At 38.0% G+C, this 26,886-nt stretch overlaps 1 protein-coding gene across 7 annotated transcripts in view; it reads right to left on the bottom strand.

Annotated features, from left to right (window-relative positions):
• The window catches only part of LOC126184779 (coiled-coil domain-containing protein 77-like), a 215,301-nt gene extending 213,128 nt beyond the window's left edge, over positions 1–2,173 (bottom strand). The window contains exon 1 of one of the 7 annotated variants that reach the window (XM_049927340.1): positions 1,992–2,173. The gene's annotated coding sequence lies outside the window, so the exon portion shown is untranslated. The remainder of the gene's footprint in view (positions 1–1,991) is intronic. The other 6 variants (XM_049927338.1, XM_049927337.1, XM_049927343.1 and 3 more) reach the window with 6 other exon arrangements.
• Positions 2,174–26,886: the final 24,713 nt, after the last annotated feature.

Below are 26,886 nucleotides of genomic sequence, written 5' to 3'. Positions count from 1 at the left end.
AGATATGTTACTAACATATCCTAAGGGAAATATCTCCATCCAGAACATTACGCTGCATGATTTCATACAAGTCGCTCTGGAAATGGAAAACCCAAAATGCAGCGAAGTTCAAACAAACAGGAAAATTCTCTATTATGCCAAGATAACTGGTATTATTGCAATGCAGAAAGATGTAAAGTACAACTGAATTACATTCATTGCAGTGGTAGTTTCTGGATTTGGCCAGAGAAAGAAAAAACAGACATTTCAACAGAAAATATCTCTGTTGTTATCCATACATAAGTTTCTCCTCCAGTTCTAGTGAACAACAAGGGCCAGACTCAATTCAAACAGTTATTCCAAAACAATGGTATAAAACAATGTATTATCACTTCCATAAGCAATAAACATAATGCCTGATGTACACCATTTTTGATGACATGTTTCTGATGGAAGAACTAAGGTAGTATCAGTTACAAGCCTCATTATTAAAAGCTTGTTTCTCAACAATAAGTTCACATAGTTGGATGGAGTCACATCCATCACAGTTAAAAGTCATACCTGTCACAGCAATACAATATGTTTCATAAATTAAAAATATCTACATTTTTAAAAACTTTGTGTATTTTCTGTTGTACTGATTTCTTATCCAACTTCAAAAAATATAAATTCCTGCAGTTTGGTTAATAGTTTCACAATTTTCTGAAAAAACAGGAACAAGGTCATACCCATCACAAAAATTAACTCTTTTTTTGTCTTTATTTGTAAATTCTAAAGAGAAAATAACTGACTAAATGAAGAGTGTAAGCATTATCAGGTAATAGGTAATACATTAACAAAACTTTAAAAAATTACTAGAGGAAAATATACAAGTCATTAAAATCTTCCAAATGTCACACCCATCACTATGGAATAAATGATTAGTAACATTTTTTAGGCTATCAGATCAATTATACAGTTCCATCAATCTGTAATTGATAGAACAAACTACCACCTTAAGTAGCGAGCTATCTGGAACTGAGCTTGACCCAGAGGATGATGATGATGATAATTTCAATACACCATCTGATGACAGTCGTCATATTGTGACATTTGATTTCAATTACAATTCATAATTCTTGGGCCACTGTAATTCAACACCCGATAGAAGAATTCACAGGTTTCTGAAAACTGAAAAGTGTCTACAAAGATCCTGAGGTACCATCATTGACAATACTTCGAAAATCCTGATTTGGAGCCATAGCTGTATGTGTGACTTTATCAGAGTCATTCACACAGCAGACACAAGCTCAGTTTTTCTTCTAATGTGAAAGACTGGTACAGCGCCAAATCAAAACTTTTTAAAACGTTCTGTTTGTCAGAACGTCCAAGATGGGGTTGGGGGCGGTGCACGATCATACTATACTGAAATTCTGATAGTTTGTGTGGGGAAATAAATCATCTGGCACATAACACAAATACGGTTCTACTATACATTTCTGTATAACACTGGATTCGCGGCCAGAATATGGTGAAAATCAGCTGCAAGCGTCCACGTACAAAATTTAATCTGTAATTCCGTTGAAATTTAAACAAAGACATAACAACAGTTATTTGAATTTAATTTTTATTGATTGCGGGTTTCCGAGTAAGAGAAGGCACAATTGCAGAGCATACAGTTATTTCAACATAATTTTTGTTTTACTGCAACAGATCTGAAGTATTTTCATTTCACACCGTATTTTCGCATTTATACTGCTCCAAATTCCTGAAAAGGCCAAGATTGATTAAGTCCATGATTACAATGGGGTCACAGTCTGTTTAAACGAATCAGATGTGCATAATTAGTGAGGGAGAAAAATAGATTTCAAAACACCGCATTTGTAGAACAGCTGTCATTATTTGCATAAATACTATGACTTGACCAAAAAAAAAAATAGAAACTACAAACCATCATTAGCAAACCAAGGTAACATACGGTAACAGGGACTCTAGATCAAAAATGAACTTTACTGCGTGTCATACAATCTTACCATTCAAATTGTAATCCAGAGAGGTAAAATGTATTAAAACAATTTTCAAAAGTTCCGCACATATTCAAACACACACGTGAAAAAGCTGTTACCAAAGATTCTACAACAGACAAACCAAAATTGTTATGTTTAGTTCTCAATGCGATAGTGTCTGCAGTTGTGATGAATTTTTTGAATGATTTCGTGATGTCTTCAGCTGCCATTCTCTTGATTTCATATACGATTGTACAGTTTTGGCGTGACTGCATGTAATGGTCATAAAATAAATTAGAAAGTTTTTTTTGCTATTTTAGGAGCACGTGACTTTCGAAATACTCTAAAGTAACGTGCTCCTAAAATAGCACTTATAGGAGCAAGGACGTACATGGCATAATATAGTACAAAATAATCATCCACAAAACAATTGAAAATGGCCTAAGACCGAAACTGTGCATTCGTACATGAAATAAAGAGAATGGCAACTGAAAGCATGACGAAGCCATTCAAAAAATTGTTAACATCTGGCAAAAAGCGTTACACATCGATCGCACAACCATTTAAGTCGTGCTTTCACAGGATACGATATTCCCCCCTCCAGTACACCTCTTGCAATATGATGATGACACCACATTCCTCGCCCTCGCTCCTACCCTCCAACGGTCCCAATGCCTTCTCCAGGATCACCTTGACCTTTTTGCCGCATGGTGTAACCAGTGGCTCCTGAAATTCAATCTTTCCAAGACCCATGCAATCATCGTAGGTCGTATCACTCGCTCCTTCCGGCTCCTGGCTTTCTCCCTTACCATCTGCGCCCGTCCTGTCCGCCTCATCCCCACCCTCACCTACCTTGGCCTCACCATTGACCGTCACCTCACCTGGATCCCTCATCTCCGCTCTATCCAATCCAAAGCCCACAACCGCCTCCGACTCCTCAAAATCCTCTCTGGCCGGACATCGGGGTTGCACCCCTCTACCATCGTCCACACCTACAAATCCTTAATCCGTCCCATCCTCTGGTATGCCAGTCCCGCCTGGATATCGCCCCCCCCCCCCCCAAATACTATAAGTCCCTGCAGATCCTTGAGCGTCATGCACTCCGCCTCGCCTTCCGTATACGCCTCCCGTCCCCCATGCGGATCCTCTATGACCTCATTCCTTTCCCCCATCTGCTCCTATTCCTCGAACATATGCGCATACTCTACACCTCCCGCCGCCTTGATCCCCCTGGTTGCTCCTCTCCTCTCGCATCCCCGCCCCCTGCCACGTCTTCACTGTTGTGTCCCCCTAGCCTCCATCTCTACACCCTTCATCTCCTTTCCCAAGGTGGCTTCCATCTATCTCCCTCCCGGATGATGCCCTCTCCCCCTCCATTTATCCCTCCTATCAACTCTGGCCCTCGCCCCCCTCCTTTCCTCCATCCTTTACTTGGGCTTCCTCTCCCCCCCTTCCATCCTATTTTTCCCCATCTACCCTCTCTCTGCCCCCTTCTCTCCCCTGAGTCCTTTTGCATTTCCCTCCTCTGCCTTTTCCCATTGCCTCTCGCATCTGCCCTGCCCCTCCCTCCCTTATGAGTCCTCTCCCTCCTTTGGTCCCCCCTTTAGTTTTTCGTCTCCTCCCTCTGATTAATAAGGTAGAGGAGCTTCTTGTCTGTTCAGAGAATTTAGCGAGCTCTGAAAAGATGGACATACTTTGCCTCTCAGAGCACCACAGGGTTAGATAAGATATAAATAAAAGATTAAACTATAGCAGCGTACTCATGCAGAATTAATATGGGAAAATAGGAGTTATTACATATATTAAGACAGGACACAAGTTAAGAAATAACGAGACAAGTATTTTTTGTATTGATCAGCACATAGAAGTGACTACTTCCGAATTAATATTGAAAAATAGTTCTTTTTAAATGATAACTGTATCTAGATCCCAACGGGGAATATTTTGAACCATTTGAATCTGGATTCTTTATTGTACTGTGAGATAGCAGCAAGCAGTTAATTGTATGTGGTGACTTCAATGTCGATTTTCTGAAGGATTCAGGTAGGAAAGGCGATCTGGAAACCTTATTTGGTTGCCGCACGGGGTAGCCTCAAGATCTCACACGTCTTCCCACAGTTTGCACGGCTTCTCCCCATCGGAGGTTTGCGTCATCCCTCGGGCATGGGTGTGTGTGTTGTCCTTAGCATAGGTTAATTTAAGATAGATTAAGTAGTGTGTAAGCCTAGCGACCGATGACCTCAGCTGTTTGGTCCCATAGGGACTTCCCACAAATTTCCTTATTTGGTTCCTACAATTCGATCTCAGTTATTAACTTTTCAACGTGGGTGGATGAAGACACTACACCCTAATTCATAGTGCTATCATTGGTGTAGCTCAAAGTAAGAAAATAGCTTTTTACCAAATAACAAATACTCTCTCTGATCATGATAAATAGCTAGTAGGAGAAATAACATAGTGCATCAGTAAAAATCAGTTATAATAATTATTGATTCCAGGACAAATGCGTGTAAGAATAGTTTACAGGAAATGACCTGGAATGATATTTATAATGAATCAAATGGCAAAGTAAAATTTAATCTATTCCATGATAAATTCATATCATTATTTGAAAATAGCTTTCCACTTAAGCTCATCAGAAAGAACACTAAACAGTCATGTAAAAAATTATTGATCACTAGGGGGATTAAAGTACCTAGTGATAGGAAAAGGGAAATGTAACTTTTGCAAGAACAATTGGGGATCATGTAGAAGGTGCACACTACCAAAAACTGGACAAAATTACTAAGAACGATTATTTTTAAAAAATCAAGGAACATGCACATAATATCAGAAATCAGTAATTCTGATAACAGACTTAAGACTATCTGGAACATAGTGAAACAAGAGACAGGACAATCAGACATGGAAAAGGCTAACTTCATTATTGAACTGAATGAAAGGGTTATAAATGATGACTCATGGGTAGCAAATATATTTCATAATCATCTCATGAATAATGTCACGTAGAAGAAGGTATAATTAGATGAATGACCATCACTAACTTCACTTAAGGAAGGTTTTTCAGCACTTACACATATAAGAGCACGCAGCAAACTGACTCCGGCCAGAACACAGCTACAGAACATTCCAGTACAATGATTCTTGACATTTGTGGATACTTCTAGGATGCACTCAAAGACGAATATAGAAATTAAAATTGTACAGTCCTGATGAGTTTTGAACTCACAACCCTCCATGCAACTGTTTAATATCAAAACAGTACACCAGAGTGCTACTCAGCTTCTTCTCCGACAATATGGCAGAAAGCACAGAGGCAAATAGTTCAAGAGAAAAATCACAGCAGCATGTCGAAAATGTAACTCTCATAAAATTCAATTATATAAGTGTATCATCTATTTCTCCTTCTGAAACTAAGAAAAATTATACATTCTCTCAAAAAGAAAAGCTCATCTGATTTTGATGGTGTTTCCAATAGAATGCTAAACGTTTGTTTCCATGTAATAACACCAGTCTTATCTGAAATATATAATATATCACTAACTTAAGACATTTTTCCAGAGAAACTGAAATATAGTGTTGTTAAACACTTAAGGGTAGGTGATAAGACAGATGTCAATAACTACTGACCTGTTTCACTACTGACATTATTTTCCAAAATTTTTGAGGAGATGATTTATTCTAGAATAGTATCTCACCTAAGCAACAATAATATCCTCAGGAAATCACAATTCAGCTTTCAGAAGGGTTGCTCTACTGAGAATGCGATTTATATGTTCACTCACCAGATTTTGCAAGTATTAAAAATTTAAATAGCGACAATTGGTATTTTCTGAGAGCTATTTAATACATTTAAGTGTGTAAATAATAATATTCTCCAAGATAAATTGATGACATAGTCAACCAGTAGATAATTTCATACCTAACCAAGAGAATGCAGAAAACTCTACTTAGTAATTCTACTAATAATTGTTGGTTTGGGCGAGGAGACCAAACACATTAGAGAAGGATGGGGAAGGAAATTGGTCTTGTCCTTTCAAAGGAACCATCCTTGCATCTGCATGAAGTGATTTAGGGAAATCATGTAAAACCTAAATCAGGATGTCCAGACATGGGATTGGACTGCCATCCCTTTAAATGTGAGTCCAGTGCACCACCTCACTCGGAATATTGAGGGGCATAATTCTGACTGGTGAGGAATCGCATATGGGATTTTGCAAGGCTCAATATCAGGTTCACTATTGCTTCTCTTATATGTAAACGATCTTCTGTCTAATTTATAACAAGCAAAGTTAGTCCTTTTTACAGATTGTAATCAATTCAAGCATAAATATAGTAGCAGAATAAATGTTAAAAATAGTTTTTAAAGTCTCAATGACTGGTTTTCTGCGAATGATTTCACCCTCAATTTTAAAAAGACATAGCATACCTAGTTCTGCACATCTAGGGTACTACAACAGTGAGAAGTGTAACACATGGCGAGGAAATAATAAATAGGATGGACACTTCAAAGTTCTTAGGTGTCCGTATTGATGAGAATCAAAATTGCAAAAAGTACATTTTTGAAGCTCCTAAAGCAACTTAGTTCAGCCACACCCCCCCCCCCCCACAAAAATTAAAAATATTAAGTGTCATGTAATATTTTGTGTAATGTAATATCTTGTATAGACACCTTTTATTAACCTGTCACGTTCCAAATCATTACGAAGTGTTGTATTAATGATCTATGGAATAAGTACTAATCTAATCTAATCTTAGAATTATTTGCAAACCTTGGGGAGACGCAAATCAGTAAGCTGACATATTTTCCATATTTTCTTTCAGTGATTTCATATACAATAATGTTTTGGGAAAGAAAATCTCATCCAGATTTTCTAAAGTTTTTGAAAAACGAATGTACAAAAAATTATGGACTTCATTGAAAAAAAAAAAGATTTACTAAGTTTAGCTCAACATGGGTTCAGAAGCAACAAATCTACTCAAACTGCAGTATATGATTGCATAAATACGCTATTAGAACTGTTAGACACAATACAACCCATAACAGGCATATTTCTGGATCTGTCAAAGGGTTTTGACACTGTTGACCACAAAATATTACTGGAAAAATTAGAACACTATGGTATCAGAGGAATTGCAAACAACTAGATTGCTACATTCCTAACCAATCGGATGCAGAGAGTCAGCATAAAACATACTAATAGACAAAGCAACTCAATAACTAAAATACTATCAAGTAATAAAACTGTAAAGCAAGGTGTTCCACAGGGCTCAGTATTGGAACCCCTACTTTTCCTCCTGTATATTAATGACTTGAGCCTGAATGTTGATGCACACAAAACAATAATATTTGCTGATGACACAACTGTACTCCTCAAAGGGGAGAATACAAAGGCTGTGCAAAAAGCTGTGAACTTGGCCACTGAACAAGTCAGCAACTGGGCTAAAATCTACAGATTAACTATCAACACCAAAAAGACAGCTTCCATGAACTTTCACACAACACAAAATACAAATTCCTCTCAGCCATCTCCTGGGTCTGTGAGTTCAAGATAACCTGAAATGGAATACACATACAGGAAAGGCAAATGCCAGGATTTGTACTGGCTGTTATGCATTGAGTGTACTGAAAACATGTGCTAGCCTGAAAACATTAACCAGTGTGTACTACACTTACATACAAGCCCACCTAAAATATGGTGTACTATTCTGGGGAAATTCTCCAACTGCTCTGAGCACATTCAGAATCCAGAAGAGAGCAATGAGGATTATTACAGGGAGCAAACCCAGAGACTCCTGCAAACCCATCTTCAGAAAGTTGGAAATCCTTACACTGCCTTGCCTCTACATTCTTGAGACTCTAAAATTTTTCAGAAACCACATTGTGCCAACTGACCCCAGAGTCGTAAAAAATAATAAAATACATGAACACAACACCAGGAAAAACGCAAACCTGCATGTTATACGTACAAACACTCAACTGTGTAAAAAGGGAGCTTTCCACATGGGCCTCCAACTGTTCAACAATCTTCCCACTAGTATTGAGTCCATCTAAGACAACATAACATTTAGCAAATCCATGAAGTCATATTTGTTGTGTCACTCTTTTTACCCTGTAAATGAATCCTTAGCACAGTAATCTTGCTGTTAGTGTTAAATTGAAAACATTGAGCAATATAATACATTAGGATACTATAGGCCTATGTTAATATATGTTAACAATGTTAAATGATATTTTCCGACATCTGCAACAGACTGTGTACCATCAGATCACATGGAATAAATAAATATATAAATAGATGAATTGCCCAAAAACATGCTGTAAGAATAATATGTGATGCTCACCACAATCATCTTGTACACATCTGTTAAATGAGCCGGGCAATCTGACTACCGTTTCACAGTATATTTACTCCCTCATGAAGGTTGTTGTAATAATCAACTAAAGCTCAACAATGATGTACACAATTACAATACCAGAAGGAAAAGTGCCATTCATTACTCTACATTAAGGTTCTCTCTAGCACAAAAGGGGTGCACAATACTGCAACAAAAATTTTTTATCTCTTACCCATTGATATAGAATGTCTGGCAGACAGCAAAGTAAGATTGGAAAACAAACTGAGAAAATTTCTCCTTGACAACTCCTTCCATTCTGTAGAAGAATTTCTATTACTCCAATGTGTAAAAGATGGTCGGTAGGACTTACTAACTCACAACATCTGTATATCTTTTTCCTGTTAGGAAGAAAAGTTAGAAATGTTTAGAATGTAACCATATGTACAAATTAATTTGCGTGTGAATGTAAAATGACTCATTCCACATCAATAGCATCTATCATGCAAAATGACCGATGGAACACGAAACTAACACATTTTCAGTCTACTGGTGGCCACCATTTGACTGTCTACAAACAAGTTTCAGCAGTAGGGGACTACGGTCTCTCATAGTTTTTCACTTCAGGTACTCGCATTGGAGAAAATACTGTTACGTCTGTGTTCAAACTTGTGTTGCAGAAAAGAAAATGTAAACAAAGAATACTAAATATGAAGAATGATATAAATAGTCAAGACAGTGGTTCATTAAATGAACATAGTCTTCAATAGTTCCAGGGTGAACAGACTACTGGCGAAATAGTTCAAGGATGGACATGGAGACATAAATATCTATTGCCTATAGTAACTCCTTATATAATATGGTAAAAATATTTGAATTAGACGAGCAATTTCAACTCATGAGCGGCTAACAATGATTGCTCACAAAAGGAAGAAGTTCTAAGGATTTAGAATTTTCGACTTCAAAGTTCAAACAAGCATTGAGTGAAATAACACATGGTGTTTAAAAATGTCATATTTGTAGACGAAATATTGATTAAAACTAGAAAAAGACCCGATAATTACATGTCCAGAAACCAATACCTGTTGTGATATGGACCATTTTATGTGTGATGAGTAATGTGTAGTACTTGCAGATAAGTCAGGATTCATAAGAGATGGCATAGTAAATTACTACAACATGTATGTGTGGGCAGATACAAATCCTGGAGTAATCATGAAGGTGAGGCATCAGGATTGCTTTATTATTAGTGTATGGACAGGAATTATCGCTGCCAGACTTAGTGGGACATATACTTGACCAAACGAATTTACACGTGCTGTGTATCACATATTTCTGTGTAATGAATTACCAGTGCTATTGGAGAACGTCACTATGGTAAGAAGACACTGACTGTGGTATATGCACGATGGGGAACCACACCATTTGCTATGAATCATATGACAACATCTCACCGTAATGTTTCATGGGTGACAGATTGGTCGAAGTGGTCCAGTAGCATGGGCTCCCCATCCACCAGACCTAAGTCAATTGGATTTCTGACTATAGCGACACTTACAGGTATTAGTTATGCACAACCCATGAACAATGTGCAGACATTACTGGTGTATGTGAACAATGCATGTGATGCAATTTGAATGGATCCAGATATATCTGAAAAAGTGTGTGATTCACTGTGAAGAAGGGCTAAATGACGTGTCAAATGGGTGGTAAAGACTTTATGCCTATACTTTATGTCACAGACAGGTAAGAATGGGAGGACAACAGATTGTGCAATAATGTAATATTGATTTCTGGAGATATCGTTATAGGATCTTTTCTTCTAGTTTTACCACTAGTACCTCTCATAGAAATATGTGACACTTTTTTAAATGCCCTGTATATGCTGCTATGAAGAAAGATTTTGTATCAAGATGGTTCAAATGGCTCTGAGCACTATGGGACTTAACATCTAAGGTCACCAGTCCCCAAGAACTTAGAACTACTTAATCCTAACCAACCTAAGGACATCACACAAGATAAATATTAGATACTAGTCATTAGCTTTGACCAGTGACATAATGTTAATAGCTGCTGTTACATCACCTTTTGGTGCATATTGTCACACTTTGGTTGATAGTCGAAGTAACCAACAAATGTGAAATCGAAAAACCTGTCTGTGATGACAGACAAATATCTAACTTAGCCCACTTGACAAAAATCATCGCTGATGTCACATTATAGTTCATATGTTTCCGACATTTGTCACATGTTTCCTACATCACTGGTCAAAGCTGAAAACTAGTATCAAAGATTCCTCTTAACCAGGATTTCATAAAGGCAAGTAATGTAACTCGATTATATAACATACCAGTTGTGGGAAGTTATAGAAAATATCTGGACATTCTTTAGATGCATTTGGAACTCAGTATATTCTAATAAATTGTAGGAGTTATGTTTTACTTTGTTTCTGAATGTCTGTAGATTCTGAGTCACATGTCAGGTTTCTACCAGTAACCTATTGTGGATTTTTCTACCAGAACAATAAACCCCATTCTGAACTCTTAGATTGGGATTCACAGTCTTTATGGAAAGTTTTACTTCTAGTATTGCGGTAGTGAATTCTACAGTTTACCCTTGGTTCACTCTTGTAATGAACTGCATATGTCACTAGGAAGTGAGTGTACTGACAAAGAGTTGTAAGATTCTTTATGTCCCTGAAGGCATTGCTGCAAGATATTCCGTTATCAACTCAGCACAATATTCTGACTGCAATATTCCGTAGAATACATACTTTATTTTTATTTTTACTACACTGCCACATGGCTTAAAACACTGTTTAGTGAAAATATATAGAAATTCCTTACGCATTTCAACATAATGAGAGATTTTTAAGTGCAAAGTAATCAGATCTGAGAATTTTTGTTAACATATTGATATGCTGGTGCCATGTCCGTTTGATGAAATTGCTTCTAGCAGTAGCTTCTAAGTGAGGAACTGGGTAAACGTGTATTAATATCTGAAGTCCTGTCCCATAGTTGCTACATCTACTGTATTTATCTCACAGGTAAATAAGTAACAATATTTTTATGTACAAGATAAACATTAAACATTTTTTTACATTAGGTATCTTCATGGGTACCACTATATTGGGAACAATAGTGATACTACAAATAAGATACACAAAATGAATTAGTGGTAATGCAGTGTCTATCATGAATAAAGTATCTGTTTTAATTGATTCAACTATGGGCATTGGTGAAACATTGTGTACTGTATTAACTAAATAAACCACAAATTTAGCCTTGTTTCACAAACTTTATTATTACTGTATGACATGGGTTTGCGATTATAAGCTCATTTTCTAATATATGGGTGGTTATAACTAAAGTACAGTTACTCACAGAGTTCCAGTGTTGGCCGTAATTACTATACGGCAGCAAAATTTGGTAAATATTCTAAAGCATTAATGTGGAACCAATTTACACTGGAAAAGAAATTAGTAGTAGTAGTAGCTTTATTCATCCATAGATCTCTTTTTACAAGGATATAGGACATGTCAAAGTATTTACAAGTTAAGACCAATTTAAAATAAATATATGCACATACATTTACAGACTTCTAGTTAGGGACAATCATTAGATTTACTCCTGGTAGCCAATACTTTTTTTAGAAAACCTTATTAAATAATGTAATGCCTCACTGTTCACTCATATCTTACTATCAGTCACTGCACACACTATACACACATTGTTACATAACACTTCACTCACTACACACACAAACTCACACACACTGGTGATTTCTGGGCCATTTTCTGTAGTGCAGCTTCCTATTTGCTATTCTGAAAAACTGAGTCAGCATCCCTCTATAATTAGTGAAATGTTGAGCTCAGAAAGAGGAAGCAGTGTTACTACGGTGCTATTCATAGCTTCGGGGTAAGTATTTCTAGAAAAGGGGAAAAAATGAAAAAAAACATAGTGTGAAGGAGTTATGTGGAATGTTGGACATTTTATAATCATTATTGTTATTTATTTGTATAACTTTTTTTACCAAACCTCTTCTCTGTTTTATCTAAGTAATCCTTCAATGTATAAAATGTATTAACAAGAGGTACTTTTCTGCTGCCTTTTTAAATCAGTGTATTTTTCCATTTCTTTAATCTCTTTTGGTAATTTGTTGTACAGTTTTATTCCTTGGTAGAAAATGCTGTTTTGAGTTTTATGTTTATTTTATCTTGGTAAATGTAACTTGAGTTTATCTCTTGTTCCATGGTCAGTCCCCAGCAGGTGCAAGTCTGGTGCTGTGAATACAAGAAAGAGGCTTAGAAATGTTTCCATATGTAACAGATTAGGAGCGAGATGTGGGCAGAAAAGGTCAAAAAGGTTATGAAAGCCTAATGTTTATTTTATTATTGACTGTTATGGCTTGTTACCATGTAAATCGATTTCGCATTAATGCATTAGCATGTCTACCAAGTTTCACTATCATGCAATGATTACAGCCCACACTGGACCTCTGTGAGTAGCGGCCCTTTAATTATAACCACTCAGTACAACTAATCCGTAAGTTGACAACCAAGTGAAGATAGGAAGCTTCTATGTTCAGTGAAGTCCGTGTTCCATGATTGACAGAGAGATATGACGTCATGCTCATTGTGTGTACGTCACATCACTTGAAATTGCAGGTCTTACAAGGGCCAGCAGCTGTCTCCGGTCGGGAGCGAGTAACTATTTCAGAGGATTTTAATAATTCTTGACTGTATGTTTAAATGCATGCAAGTTTTCTATAGCACACAACAAAATTAAGACCTTTGTTGACTACTTTCTCAATCAAATATTGATTTCCCGCGGGCCCTGCACGGAGCTGAGTGTTCGCAAAATATGTCAGACAAGGCTTCTAGTGTGACGTCCATAGATCGTTGCATGGTCCGTAAATCTCGTTGGCCCCATGGCTGATCAATACGACATCATCGTTTGGTTGAAGTTGTCACGTCTTTCCTTCGTTGACTCATTTAATAATGGCATTCGTGTACACAAAAGAATTTATAGTATCGTATTATATGCAATCCAACGAGAGGAAGCATAAAAAATGGGAACAGTGATACAAGGAAGTGTGAAATTATTTTAGGTTTTTCTGTCGCACACATAGCTTCTGAGGAAGTCAGCGGTAATGAGTAACAAGCTTAATTTTTGGGAAAAAGAAGTACAACAACATTTCACGATGTTCTTTACAGCTAGTGACACACGACGCCCTTCTTATTATACACTTGGTTGCAGGATACTACCAGTCCGCTTCGATCTGTGACGTTGTTGCACTGTGCCTCGATGTGTTGTGTGACGTCATCGAGCCGTGGAGTCTTTATTTTGGAGTGAAAGTGAAATAAATGTTGTTGTAGAGGGCGTGGAGTATGAAGAGGTGGCGTGATCCAGTGGATTAATTATGTGGTGGTTATGTGTTTGGAAGGTATGTCATTGCGTTATTAAGTATGCTACAGTCGTCATGATGTGGAGTGTACGAACTTAAGTGGCGGCACAATGAAATATATGGTGCAGAATTTTGTCACATAAAACAGAATATGAAGTATAGTTTAAACTGTACTCATAGGTGATTGCGTAACCAGCGTAAGTGGATCAGTGTTCTTAATTAAATCATGGGAGAAGTTAGACGGATCAATTTTTATTAATATATCAAATGAGCGACTGTATTATTAACGAACATTGATCCACCTACCACCTCCTGTGTTTAATTAATAAACAATGATTGATCTACCTTCTCCTACGATTTCATTAAAAACATTGATACACTTGAGAAGCTTTCTATTTTCTTGTGGATTCCACTGTCTTGTCCTATCTGACTCATCATTCATCATGTTCACTTCCCATGATTCGCCACGAATACAGTAACCAACTGCAACTTGTGATGGAGAAGCCACTGATATCGTAAGAGTACTTTTACTCTAGGGTTGAGGTATATAGGTGAACTGAAGATTGGGATACTGGCTTGTGTAGTTGTGGCGAGGGTTTATTGGTATCCTGGCCTATAGTTGAGCTATACATGTGAACTGGAGATTGCGATACCGGCTTTTGTAGTTGTGGGGGTGGGGGAGTTATTGGCATCATGGCCTAGGGTTGAGTTATACATTCTGAAGTGCCAAAGAGACTGGTATAGGCATTCATATTCAAATACAGAGATAGTATGTAAACAGGCAGTATACAGCACTGCAGTCGGCAACGTCTATATAAGACAACAAGTGTCTGTCGCAGTTGTTAGACCAGTTACTGTTTATACAATCGCAGGTTATCAAGATTTAAGTGAGTTCGAATCTGGTGTTATAGTCGGCACACGAGCGATGGGACACAGCATATCCGATGTAGCGATGAAGTGGGGATTTTCCCATATGATCATTTCACAAGTGTACTGTGAATATCAGGAATGTGGTAAAACTTCAAATCTCCAACAGCGCTGTGGCCGTGAAAGTATCCTGCAAGAACGGGACAAACGACAACTGAAGAGACTTGTTCAGCATGACAGAAGTGCTACCCTTCTGCAAATTCCTGCAGATTTCAATGCTGGGCCATCAACAAGTGTCAGTGTGTGAACCATTCAATGAAACATCATCGATATGGTCTTCCGGAGCTGAAGGCCCACTCGTGTACTCTTGATGACTCCACGACACAAAACTTTACACATCGCCAAGGCCTTTCAACTCTGATATTGGACTGTTGATGAATGGAAACATGTTGCCTAGTTGGACGAATCTCGTTTCAAATTGTATCGAGTGGATGGGCGTGTACAGGTATGGAGACAACCTCATGAATCCATGGACCTTGCATGTCAGCAGGGGACTGTTCAAGCTGGTGGAGGCACTGTAATTGCGAGGGGTGCATGCAATTGACGTAATTTGGGTCCCTTGATATGTCTAGATACGACTCTGACAGGTGATACATCCTGTCTGATCACTTGCATTCTTTTATGTCCATTGTACATTCCGATGGGACTTACGCAATTTCAGCAGGACAAAGCAACACCCCACACATCCAGAATTGCTACAGAGTGGCTCCAGGATAACTCTTCTTTCCGCTGGGCACCAAACCACCCAGACATGAACATTATTGAGCGTATCTGAAATGTGCTGTTCAGCAGAGGTCTGCACCCCCTCATACTCTTACGGATTTATGGACAGCCCTGCAGGATTCATGGTGTCAGTTCCCTCCAGTACTACTTTGGACATTGGTCGAATCCATGCCACGTCGTGTTACGGCGCTTCTGTGTGCTCATGGGTGGCCTACACGATATTAGGCAGGTGTACCAGTGTAGTGCATGGAGATTGGGATGGTGCGTTTTGTATGGTTCTGTAGAGTTTAATTTTTGACAGTTTCGAGTGTTTTGAACGTTGTTGTTGTTCTTATTATTTAATTTTTTTGACTGTCCCCGTCTTTTTTGCCCGCGGTTGCCCCGTAAATTTATTTGGGTTTAGTCAATGTATTGGTTCACGTGGTAGTTGTATATTTGAGGCTGTTATGATTGAGGGTCGAGTAAGTTTCACGCTACTTTTAGCAGGAACTGACGCAATCGTGACGTAGTGGAGCTGTGATGGTGAACAGAAATGAGGCTATCGATGTGTAGATCGCTAAATCGCTGAACTGGTGTTTATAGATGTGTTCCTGACAGGAGAATCTGGCAGTTGTAGTGAGAACTCCTTACAGGAATGTGTTTGTGGTTGTACAAAGTGTGAAATATTTGTGACAAAGAAGAAAATGAATATTATTGCTCATCGTTACACTCGCAGTGGAAATCACTACATATTCGGAAATAAACACCCAAATATTTATTTTATTCTGCGTTGTTTAATCAGATTTAAATGTTATATCAAAATATTCTTGTATTACATTCATAAAAAAATCAAAATAGCAAGTCATGGGATACAAACCTACATCCTTCCACTCCGTAAACCTCAGAAATATCCATTATGATAAAGCTTAATCTTACGATTTTTGTCTTAAGTCTTGGTTATCATAATATTTCTTCGAGCCTGTTGCCGTGTTATTAACTGGCATTTCAGACTCTAATGGTCGTGTGGGATCTCTCAGATACAGAGCTATGTATTCTTTATTCCTTTGCATAGTTGTGGGAGTAGTGCCAGTCATGCTGTGATTTTGCCCGCTTCAGGTTGATCAATGTGAGGCAGTTTTGTATCTCAGAGATACCACACGACCATATTATCATGTAGGTCTAATGTGTCAGCTTTGCGACTTTGATGCTTGATGTAGCTCATTTATACAGTGATGTTTTTCACTTGTTATTTACTCGCTGATAAAATACCATTGGCAAATACGTATGCGTATCCAACAGATAGAACGCGACTGCATATGTCACACCTGATATGTCTACTGTGTGTTTGGCTATCTATGAATGTTTTGGATAATAACTTACTATCATCATCTTGTTACACTACAGAGAAATATAATTTTAATAAGCCTGCCAACAGTGAAAAAAATACATGAACTCCTATTTGATGGATGTGACATGAGACCTCATGACATTACTAGTCTGTCAGGATTCACAGGTCCTTCAGGCCTGGTGACAATCCTACCGCATACAGTTTACACTGCACCAGAAGAAGACTGTGACATGCATATGGAGAAAATAATCTAAGAAAGTCTGTATTGTTCAGAGACAGAGAAAAGCAGCACAGGTGTCTCATTTCATGGCGAAGAGGACGATGAATCCTATGTTTGCCATAAAAAGAATGGTAAAAAGTGATCGATTCTGTTTCCAGGAAAAAAACTATTTATCATACGTCGAAAAGGGGAAACATAACCTAGTTAGGAAAATAAATTCAATTCAATTTATTATCATCCATTTTATAATATGCATGATATAGGAATTGTCATATAGAATGAGAGAGGATGAGAGAGAGAGAGAGAGAGAGAGAGAGAGAGAGAGAGAGAGAGAGAGAGAGAGAGAGAGAGAGAGAGGAGAGAGAGAATGATTTATATTTTTAAAAATTAAGGGAAATAACATTTTCTTAATTACAAATTACACATTACACATTTTGTCTTCTTTTTACACCCAAGATGAAAAAAATTACAAGGTTTATACAAAAAAATTCATTAAGGGAAATAACATTTATTTAGTTACACTTTAATATTTTCTTAATTACACATTACATATTTTGTCATCTTTTTATATGCAAGTTGGAAAAAACAAAGGTTTATGCAGAAAACTCAAAAGATGAGTACTATCTGTTTAGATTGCAAAGAAATTCATCAACATTATAGAAACTTTGACCTAATAGTATCCTCTTTAATTCTTTTTGAAATATAAGTAAGTTTTGTAATAGTTGCCTCTTTAATTCTTTTCTAAATATAGGTAAGTCTTGTAAGCTTTTTATTTCTTTTGGTAAGGCATTGAACATTATTTTGGGTACATATATCACACTATTATGGTACAGGGATTTTGAATGTATGTTTCTATGGAAATTGTGCCTGTTTCTGGTTTGACAGTCGTGTACTTCACTGTTTAAAGAAGAGAATTCTTGATTTGACTTCAGGAAACATATTGATTCATAGATGAATAAGCTAGGGGGGATCAAAATTTTCAAGTCCTTAAAGAGTCCTCTACATGGATCTCTGTAGGAAACGCCCTTCAGAATACGGATAGCTCTCTTTTGGAGCTTAAAACAACTTTTTGTGAAACCTGTATTCCCCAAAATATAATACCATATCTTAGATTACTATGTATGTAACAGTAGCAGGCACATAGTACTGTTTCAAAATTGCAGTTTTCTTTTAGGTTTTCTTAATATATAACAGTATTTACTAAGTTTTTTATTTAATAGTTAAACATGTTTTTCCCATCTCAAGTTATAGTCCAGCCATACACCTAAAAATTTTGTAAAAGAAGTTTGTTCTGTCAGACATTTCCCAATCTCTACTCTTATGTTATTTTTTACTTTGCTCCTTATGTGCCTAAAATTCATCCAAGTGGTTTTTTGTCATTTATAATTAAGTAATTGTCCTCGAACCATTCAGCTGCCTCATTCATTGTTGAAGCTATTTTTTCTTGTAGGTCAGCTTTTCTAACTCCCTTGATAAAAAGGCTCATATCATCTGCAAAAAGTACTGATTCTGGTCTTGTAAGATGGTTAGGAAAATCATTAAAGAAATTAAGAAGAGCAGAGGACCTAGAACAGAACCCTGGGGTACACCACAGTTGACTTTCAGATATGGTGTGTAATATTTTGTGCCATTTTGTATTACTCCAAAACTTTGATATCTGTTGTGCAGATATGATTGAAATCAGCTAATCAGCTGTATGCTTTCCCACGTACTCCATAGCAATACAGTTTCTCTAGCAAAAGGTCATGGTTCATGAGTTCAAATGCCTTGGATAGATCTAAAAATATTCCACAGTTTAAGTCCTCATTATCCATTGCAGTTAAAAATTGGCCTTGAGCATCATGAGACTTATCTTCTGAGGTCATCAGTCCCCTAGAACTTACAACTACTTAAACCTAACTAACCTAACGACATCACACACATCCATGCCCGAGGCAGGATGCGAACCTGCGACCGTAGCGGTCGCGCTGTTCCATAGCGCCTGGAACCGCTCGGCCACCACAGCCAGCTGCAGTTAAAACCTGTTCCAAAAAGTGATATACAGCTGTTTCTGTAGACCTATTTTTCTTTAACCCAGTCTGTGCATTCATTAGAGTTTTGCATTTGTTTAGGAAACTCAGTCTCTCATACATAATCGTCTCAATTACTTTAGCGAAAGCTGAGTTGTGACAATGGTCTATAATTTTGTACGGCATATGGACAGTCTTTTTTATAAAATAGCTTTACTATTGATTTTTTTAAGTGCAGAAGGGAGGGAGTTCACCAGTTTTAAATGACATATTAATAATATCAACTAGCCCAGTTATTATTTTGTTCGCACTATGATTTAATACCTTATCAGGATTACCATCACATCCACAGGACATTTTATTTTTCAGCTTATTAACTATATTTCTTACTTCTGAATGCGTAACTGGGCACAGAAACATTGTCTTTTCATTTGCTGGAACTTTTGACTTACTACCTTTTGAGTTTCCCAGGTTCTTGATAAGATTTTGAGCACTGTTAATGTAGTAGTCTTTGAGCATATTGGCAACACATCGAGGGTCTTCAACTACTTTTCCTCCCTTCTTTATGATAAGATTATTGTTTGTCACTTTGGATTTACCAGTGTTATGGTTTATGACCTTCCAAACTGATTTGGTTTTATTGCTGCCTTTTCTGATAATTAAATGATTTTCAGTTTTTTGCTGCATGAATAACTTTTCTGTAGACTTTTACTGCTGCATTACACTTTGAATGCCAACCCAGATTTCTAAGAGTACCTGCATATTTCTTAATTTCCGCAGTTAACCATGAATTATATTTGAGAGAGATTTTTACTTTTTTATGGGGGAAGCGACATCAAAGTAGTATTAATAATCAGAGAAAAATGACTCATATTTAGAGTCTACAGTCTTGTTTGGGTCTCAGTCCCATTCAACACTATGTAACATGCTATGAAAATTCCAAAGGCTACTTTCATTAACGTATCTTGTTTCTGTATAGTTTCCACTGCCATGTTTTTCCCTAACTATGTTTTTTTAGTAAGAACTTGATTGCCATGTGGTCAGAGAAATCAGCATCTGTTACTTGGACCTCATCACTACAGTTCTCTTTGTTAATAAACACCTGATCAATTGTAGTCTCACACCCACCTCCATACCAGGTGATATCAGTTACTGCAACTTCTAAATTATATGAGGTGAAGAGATTTAGCAATTGATCCTTGTGTGCATTATTATTACCTCTAAAATTGACGTTGAAATCGCCCAGTACAACTGTTGATTATCACCTAAGTCTCAATATATTCATTCGATCTTCAATATTTTTTTAAAAATAAATGAATATTCCCAGAAGGTGACTTATATATACAGACAACCACCAAACCACAGTCAGTCATTTCACAGACACAGTATTCAAATTCTTCTTCTAGACACTTTACATTGCTTAACTTTACTTCTATAGAATTAAGATTGTCTCTAACATAAATACAAACACCTCCACATCTGTACTTTTCTCTGCAAAAACTGCTTATGATCTTATATTTGGGAAGGGCTGCTATACATATTTGAGAGTTTTGTAACCAGTGTTCACTGACACATACAACAGATACTTGGTTAAAACTGTCACTTAACAAAACTTCAAGTACACCCATTTATTACATAAACCTTGTACATTCTGATACAGGACTGAAAACTGATTATGAGATGCAAAGTTAAATAAATTATTTATTATCTTAACGCTGCTTTCCTGAGGCTCTTTGACACTAAAAAATACTTGAGGTGATTTGGCTGCCTCACACTTCTAATTGGTACCCCACAAATTACTGCTGCTGCTGCTCTTGGTTCCGAAAAAGTGGTTACTGATGCTGATTGTGGTGTTGGTTGGGTTTCTGGTGTTGTTGCTAAGACTGTAGTAGCAGTTCCTGGAGTACTCATTCCTGTTACTGTTGGTGTTGCTGCAGATGAAGCTGATTGTGACATTTGTTAGGCTTCTGCTGTTACTGGACTAACTGGTAATGCAGAAATTATTACTGCTGCTGTTGTCGTTTCCGATGAAGTGGTTACTGAAGCTGGTTGCGGTGTTGGTTGGGCTTCTGCTGTTGTTGCTAAGACTGTTGTGGTGGTTCCTGGATTACACATTGCTGACACTGTTGGTGGTACTGTCGATGAAGATGCTTGTAGTGTTGGTTGGGCTTCTGCTGTTTGTGGACTGGGTACTACTGCTGACGTTGGATTACCCACTATGGCAATGGCCTCTTTATTCTTTTTTTGTCTAGCAGTTGTACAGTTTTATGTCCAAGGAGTGACTTTCCACTTGCATGCAAATGCAAACCATGTTTAGTAAAGAAATCAACAGATACGAAATGTGTGTTGATGAATGCTTTACATATTTTTTTGAACTGTCTGTTTGCCTTAGCAATTTCTACATTCACACCAGAACTTTCTCTCAAGTCATGTCTGTGTGGAATTCCAATGACAACTACTGACACATTCTCAGGGTTTCTTTAAGCTTATTTGTGGCTTTCATTAATTCATTTTTATATATGTCATTGGCACCCCCAATCATTACAGCACATCTATTAGAATTAGATGCTTTTGCATCCTGCTTTGTTTCTTGTTACCTCAGCCATTGGTGCACCTGGCTTTACAGAAGACGTAGCATTTATTCCATGTTCGGTACGTAAAATTTCCGCTAGGCCACGTCCATGATTGTCTGAATGTATATTCACTTTATGTTTGGTACTTTGCGCTTTTAGGCTTGTAGTTTAGTCTGTCTGCACATGTTTGTTTATATTGTTTACACTTATTTTTGTATGTATTTCGCCGTCAAGAACACTGAATCGATTATGTGTCTCTGTAGGCACTAATGTTTATTCACATTGTTTATGATGCACAACCTTCTTTGGCTTCTCAAACTCAAGACTGATTTCGTCAATAAACGTGTTTGAAATACCTGTGGAACCTTTCATGGCTTTTTTAAGTACATGTAAATACTGCTCACATGTCTCCATATCACGTCGATGAGACGTCAACACCCTTTCATTCATTTCAGCGGCGTACATTTCTACTGCAGACTGACGGCCGTTACACGTACGTACTCCACATTCACAAAACGAGTTACGAAAATATGAAACACGTAAACACTCTGTGTGATACCGGTTTTGAAAAGTGGAACACATCCTTATTCCATTTTCAACTATTTCGCTACATAATACACACTTTACCGACGCTACAAAACTAATTTTCACAGAGCTATTCATCAACATGTCTATACTCGACGCCATCAGCGCGATCAGTAGAGTTCGTAGTATGCACAAAATTTTAGACACGTGAGCCTGTTTACTTGATGGAAGTGTGTTTGACATCATTGCACATTTCACAAATCAATATATTGATTCCGTAAAAGTTTATTATTCATGGGAAAGAGCCGTCAAACCCACTGATCAAACAGCATTGAAAACATTTATCGGGCTTCTATATGTTAGTGGAGTTCTACGAAGCTGGAAACGAAAGCCCGTTTTACACAGGACGTGCGACACGAACAAAAAAAGTCGCCGTCTATCGAAGTGCTCCACGCGACAGACGGTTCAACTACAAAATAGCGTTTACAAGGTACATGCCTGTCTAGTCGTCTGCCCAACGTGTGTACTGTTTTTGGTGTCAACTGCCAGCAAGTGAATCGATGGCTTAAATTTACTTTCCGTGACTATCAAGTATTCTGTGTCCTTTGTTAGTGATTATTATATTTAACTGTATTTCAGACGGACACTGTGACGCTGTAATCAGCTATTTTCGTGCAGTTTATGTAAAAGTAAGTCACTTACATGTGTAAACGACCTCACTATAGAAGATGGAAATCATGGATAAACCAATAGAAATGTTGCTTTTCTGTTGCCAGTATTAATTTACTAGATAAACTCACGTTTTTCCTTTCATGAAAAGATACTTTATGGCTTATGTGCGAGTGCATATGCGAGTGAACAAGAACATATTTCTTAAGAGCAATTCCAGATAGATCCGGATCACTGGTTTACATTCACTTCTTCATAAAAGCGTCTTATCGTTTAAATTCCACTGAATGCTTATAGCCGAAGTTCGACCTATTACGATGAACGAACTACAACGTTTCGTTGAACAGGAGAGACAATTCACAAAGGACTTCGCGCGGTTTGTCAGTTGCGCTCACCACTTGGACGTTTGAGCATGCGCGAAGCACCTACATACGCATGAGAATAGGATCAATCTTATTCCGCCTTCTAACGATCGTACGCCCGAATCTCGTGCAAGTAGTCTCCTTCTACACGGTAGGCGACGGCGGAAATGGTGCATCATGGGTAATCTTGCAAGTCCCGTGCAGCAAGGGCGTAAAGCTCTACGATTTATGGGCTAACGCGGATTCGAGATTGAAATTTTGTGACTCATCATGACTCTGGTGCGGTTCCGTTTCCTACTACGGGTTCTGACGTTTGCCAACAGAGAAAGAAGGCAAGAGCGGAAAGCTCTAGATCGTCTTGCCACTATTCGGAGAATTTTTCAGGAGTTGGCACTGAATCACCAACAGTGTTCTTGTCTAGGAGACGAAAACTTAAGACGCCTTCAGAGGGAGGTGTAATTTCATCCAGTATATACCGTCCAAGCCCGCAAGATACGGGATAAAGATACTAGCTGCAGTAGACTCAGGTGTATACTAAACAATGAAAACGGAAATTTACACAGGAAGGCAAATCGACTGTCCTTTCCAGGTCAGTAACAAACCCATAGACGTGATTGAACGTCTGGTTACTATTCTACGTAACTCCGGCCGAAATATCACCGCTGACACCTGGTTGAGACACACCAGTCTCCTTCACGACTTGGCCACGGAATACAGATTGTGTCCTGTGTGGGGACACTCAGAAAGAACAAATGGCAAATCCCCAATGAATTGCAAGAGATAAAAAGAAGGGAACCGTTCTCTAGTATGTTTGCATTCGATTAAGTGACTGACAATAAGTTTGCACTCTCTTTGTGTTTATTTTTTTAAATAATGTGCATCTACATACTCAGCATATCCACCGTACGGTGTGTGGCGGAGGGTACCCTGTACCACAACTAGTCGTTTCCTTTGCTGTTCCGCTCGCAAACAGAGTGAGGGGAAAACGACTATCTATATGCCTCCGTATGAACCCTAATTTCTTGTATCTTATCTTCGTGGTCCCTACGCGAAATGTTATGTTGGCGGCAGTAGAATCGTTGTGCAGTCAGCTTCAAAGCCCGCTTCTCTACACTTTCTCAGTAGTGTTCTTAAAAATGAATGTCTTCTTCCCTCCAGAGATTCACACTTGAGCTTCCGAGGCTTACCCGTAACACTAGCATGCTGATCGAACCTACCGGTAACAATGTTTCTCTACTGAGCCAGTGAACGTTGTGAACTGGGGTTTCTTCTTTAAGGTTATTAGTGCTCAAACAACAATGCCTATGGGAAAAAAATTGCTTTAGGAGTGTGCTTTAATTTGCTAACTATAATTAGAAAGGATCATTTTTCGAAATTTCCACAGATTGAAAAGTTAACATAACCAATCGCGGATTTTTTCTTTATGGAAGTTATTTTGTGCTGGTGCCCTTGTGAGATTTTCTTACCCTTATTTCAAGTGTTCTGGCCATGGTGATAGATTGCTTGGCAAGGAAACTACTGCTAAGAATAATTTATGTGAATGAAATATGATATTCATAGTTACGCAATCTGCAGTAGAGGGAGTTTCTAAGATTTTGTCAATTTACAGACAAAAATACAAAAGAATATTTTTTGCTCTATCAGTATTTTCCATAAATCGTCCTCATCAATGTATGGAATGGAGTTGTTTTATACAATAACCACATATAGTGGTTCATGGTACCTGGATTCGGTTAAGAATGATTTTGAAGTAATAGGTTTAACATCAGAAGAGGCACCAATGTTAGCACTGAATAGGGGATCATGGAGAAACTGTATAAAGGGGGCTATGCTCCAGACTGAACGCTGAAAGGCATAATCAGTCTTAAATGATGATGATGATGATGACCACATATATTTGCAACAATCACATTAACTCCTTTTCGATTATTATGAAGTAGCTTTTGCATTTATCACACATCCCAAACATTTGTTAATATTATTGGTTTCAAAAAGTTCTTGATTTGGTTAGAATTTCTAGTTCTTTTCTATATTTATTTAATGACACTGAACAAGCAGGGTGTGGCAACATGTTCAAAAATTATATGCCCAGATAATTTTACTTGCAGCTCTTATAGTGCAGGGATAGTCTTGATGAAGGTAAATCCAGTGAGCAGCTGTTTCTAGCACAGTGTGTGCACACATCACATCTCATGTTAAATATCTACGTATGTCCTCTAGCATGCATTAAACAATTATATTTCCAAACTAGGTGCTGTCATTATACTACGTGAGCAGAGTTGTTTCTACAATAACCACATTGTCAATTGGAGGTTAAACACTAATCTCCATCTCCTCCTCCTCCATCTCATTTCTACAAGACAACAGGACTGTTAACCAATGACGAGTGTGTTTCACTTTTTCCTGTTGTTTTCTGTGACGGTCAGGTGGAATGTTCCATATGAGTCACAGCCTTTTATTACCATAGCTATGTTTGCTGGTCAGGGGTGGATACAGGGCGTCATTGTTACAAGGTAAAGATTACACCATCATCATCATCATCATCATCATTTAAGACTGATTATGCCTTTCAGCGTTCAGTCTGGAGCATAGTTCCCCTTATAAAATTGCTCCATGATCCCCTATTCAGTGCTAACATTGGTGCCTCTTCTAATGTCAAGCCTATTGCTTCAAAATCATTCTTAACCGAATCCAGGTACCTTCTCCTTGGTCTACCCTGATTCCTCCTACCCTCTATTGCTGAACCCATGAGTCTCTTGGGTAATCTTGCTTCTCCCATGCATGTAACATGACCCCACCTCTAAGCGTGTTTGCCCTGACTGCTACATCTATAGAGTTAATTCGCAGTTTTTCTTTGATTTCCTCATTGTGGACACCCTCCTGTCATTGTTCCCATCAACTAGTACCTGCAATCATCCTAGCTACTTTCATATCCGTAACCTCAACCTTATTGATAAGGTAACCTGAATCCACCCAGCTTTCACTCCCATACAACAAAGCTGGTCGAAAGATTGAACGGTGCACAGATAACTTGGTCTTGGTACTGACTTCCTTCTTGCAGAAGAGAGTAGATCGTAGCTGAGCGCTCACTGCATTAGCTTTGCTACACCTCGCTTCCAGTTCTTTCACTATGTTGCCATCCTGTGAGAATATGCATCCTAAGTACTTGAAACATTCCACCTGTTCTAACCTCGATCCTCCTATTTGGCACTCAGTCCGTTTATATCTCCTTCCCACTGACATTACTTTCGTTTTGGAGGTGCTAATCTTCATAGCCCGCATCTCGTGGTCGTGCGGTAGCGTTCTCGCTCCCCACGCCCGGGTTCGATTCCCAGCGGGGTCAGGGATTTTCTCTGCCTCGTGATGGCTGGGTGTTGTGTGCTGTACTTAGGTTAGTTAGGTTTAAGTAGTTCTAAGTTCTAGGGGACTGATGACCATCGCTGTTAAGTCCCATAGTGCTCAGAGCCATTTGAACCATTTAATCTTCATACCATAGTCCTTACATTTCTGATCTAGCTCTGAAATATTACTTTGCAAACTTTCAATCGAATCTGCCATCACAACTAAGTCCTCTGCATATGCAAGACTGCTTATTTTGTGTTCATATATCTTAATCTCACCCAGCCAGTCTATTGTTTTCAACATATGATCCATAAATAATATGAACAACAGTGGAGACAGGTTGCAGCCTTGTCTTACCCCTGAAACTACTCTGACCATGAACTCAATTTACTATCAACTCTAACCACTGCCTGACTATCCATGTAAAGACCTTTAATTGCTAGCAAAAGTTTGCCTACTATTCCATAATCTCGTAGAACAGACAATAACTTCCTCCTAGGAAG

Source organism: Schistocerca cancellata, chromosome 4, assembly GCF_023864275.1.
Source record: "Schistocerca cancellata isolate TAMUIC-IGC-003103 chromosome 4, iqSchCanc2.1, whole genome shotgun sequence".
In the NCBI taxonomy this organism is placed as follows: domain Eukaryota; kingdom Metazoa; phylum Arthropoda; class Insecta; order Orthoptera; family Acrididae; genus Schistocerca; species Schistocerca cancellata.
Note: the sequence above shows the minus strand (reverse complement) of the source record. Positions and strands in the feature narration are given on the sequence as shown.